This window comes from Marmota marmota, unplaced genomic scaffold (genome assembly GCF_001458135.2).
Source record: "Marmota marmota marmota unplaced genomic scaffold, marMar, whole genome shotgun sequence".
Classification (NCBI taxonomy): Eukaryota; Metazoa; Chordata; class Mammalia; order Rodentia; family Sciuridae; genus Marmota; species Marmota marmota.
The window spans coordinates 6,686,126-6,688,826 of record NW_026000000.1 but is presented as its reverse complement, the minus strand read 5'-3'; the positions used below and the strand labels follow the sequence as shown (position 1 = coordinate 6,688,826).

Genomic DNA, 2,701 nt, shown 5'->3' with positions numbered 1-2,701 from the left:
TAACAACAAATTCCATCATTATGTACAACTATAATATACTAGTATAAATTGTGTGAAAAAATATATTAGGTTGATTGCATCATAATAATTGTAAAAACATTAAAATATTTGTATGGGTCACAGAAATGGCATAGCAAAATAATATCAACCTAATCTTTAGGTCCATATTTGGAAGTAAAAATTTTAAAATACAAATAAGCTATCAATAATGTGATATTTAGATCCTAAAGTTATTAATGACTATTTGGCTTTTAGGGTACTATTTAATCAGCTAGCACTTGGGTGATTTGAGTACATAAAACTCAATCAAATGGTTGTGTACTTGCACTTCAAATTTAGCTGTAGATGCCAAGAAATAGTTTTTGTTTTAATATATGTTCACATTATTCAAATTTGTGAAATCTGTGTTCACACACACACACACACACACACACACAGACATGCACACATATCATCACCACCAAAAAATAAAGTCTAAATCCACATTAGTGGAAAAACTTAACTATATAGCCTTTTTCTATATAGCCTCGGGAATAAGAGGAATTTTGAATAGTGGCAAAATATTTTGCTATAAAGTAATATTTTACAGTGAATGTAGCTAAAGTTGTCCTAAGATAAAATATATAGTCTTATGTATTCATTTTTGAAAGTCTAAAAATGAGTAATATAGGTTTACTAATTAATGATCAACCAGAATGAGTACATTGAAACAGTTTAAAAATGTAGAAATAATTACCAATGAAATACTAAAATACATGAAAAAACAAATGTATATAAAGTACAAAGAAAAGAAAACTTGAAATGCTAAACCAGAAGTATATGATTAGCTTTATAAAAAATAAAACATGAAATAAAAATATAATCAGGATTTTGTTTAATTTTTCAAATTTTAATTTGTTCTATATAACAACAGAATGCATTAAAATTCATATTACACATATAAAGCACAATTTTTCATTTCTCTAGTTGTACACAAAGAAGAGTCACATTCTTAGTGTCTTCACATGTGTACTTAGGATAATGATGACAATTGAATTCCACCGTCTTTCCTACCCCTCTCCCAACTCCCTTCCCCTCCACCTCCATTTTCCCTTTGCCTTATCTAGAGTTCATTTAATCCTCCCATCCCCTGACCCCAAACAGGATATTATGAATCAACATCCTTAAATCAGAAAAATCATTTGGCATCTGTTTTTCTTTTCTTTTTTTTTTTGGGGGGGGGGATAGGCTAACTTCCCTTAGCATTATATTCTCCAGCTCCATCCATTTACCTGCAAATGTCATGATTTCATTCTCTTCTAATGCTGAATAATATTCCATTGTGTATATATACCACATTTTTAAAAATCCATTCATCTAATGAAGGGCATCTAGATTGATTCCACAGTTTAGCTATATGAATTGTGCTGCTATAAACATCCATTCACAGTTTTCCAAGATTCTCCATACTGCTCCCAATATTGGCTGCACTAATTTAAAGTCCCACCTGCAATGTATGAGTGTTTTTTCCCCCTCATCCTTGCCAACACTTATTGCAGTTTGTATTTTTAATAGCTGCCATTCTCTCTGGAGAGAGATGAAACTTTAGTTTGGATTTGCATTTCTCTAATTGCTAGAGATGATGAACATTTTTGCATATATTTGTTGATAGATTGTATGTCCTCTTCTGAAAAGTGTCTGTTCAGTTCCTTGGCCATTTATTTGTTTTCTTTGTCTTTTATATTTAGATTTTTGAGTTCTCTATATACCCTAGAGATTAGTGCTCTATCTGATGTGTGAAGGGTAAAACATTTGCTCCCAAGATGTAGGTTTTCTATTTACCTCCCTGATTGTTTCTTTGGTTGTGAAGAAAACTACAGAATCCTAAAGAAAGAAATCAAAGAAGACCATAGAAGATGGAAAGTTCTACCTTGCTCTTGGATAGGCAGAATTAATATTATCAAAATGATCATACTACCAAAATCACCATACAGATTTAATGCAATTCTGATCAAAATTCCAATGGCATTCCTCATAGAAATAGAAAAAGTAGTCATGAAATTCATCTGGAAAAATAAGAGACCCAGAAAAGCTAAAGCAATCCTTAGCAGGAAGAGTGAAGCAGGTGGCATTACTACACCAGACCTTAAAATACGCTACAGAGCAAAAGTAACAAAAACAGCATGGTATTGGCACCAAAACAGACTGGTAGACCAATGGTACAGAATAGAGGACACAGAGACTAACCCACAAAATTAAAATTATTTTATATTAGGCAAAGGCACCAAAAACATACATTGAAGAAAAGATAGTTTCTTCAACAAATGGTGATGCTGGGCAAACTGAAAATCCATATGCAACAAAATGAAATTAAGCCTCTGTTCTCACCATGCACAAAACTCAACTCAATGTGGATCAAGGACCTAGGAATTAAATCAGAAACCCTGTGTCTAATAAAAAAAAAAGTAGGCCCTAATCTTCATCATGTCGCATTAGGCTCCAACTTCCTTAATAGGACTCCTATAATGCAAGAATTTAAACCAAGAATTAATAAATGGGATGGACTCAAACTAAAAAGTTTCTCCCCATTTTCAATAGGCTGTTCTTGTTTTTACACTTTGTTCTGATTTTTCTTAGTTGTATTAATATTATTTGGATGGGATGGAGGGTGATACATACCTCCAGGTGTGGTTGTAAAAGAGAAGTCATTTTCAAAACTGCT

General features: G+C 32.2%; 1 long non-coding RNA gene across 1 annotated transcript; it reads left to right on the top strand.

Moving 5' to 3' along the window:
* The first annotated feature begins 306 nt into the window (after positions 1–306).
* LOC125618051 lies at positions 307–1,582 on the top strand. The gene is made up of 3 exons (XR_007349274.1): positions 307–318; positions 984–996; positions 1,430–1,582. It is a non-coding gene; the product is annotated as an uncharacterized LOC125618051 (long non-coding RNA).
* The last annotated feature ends 1,119 nt before the right edge of the window (positions 1,583–2,701 follow it).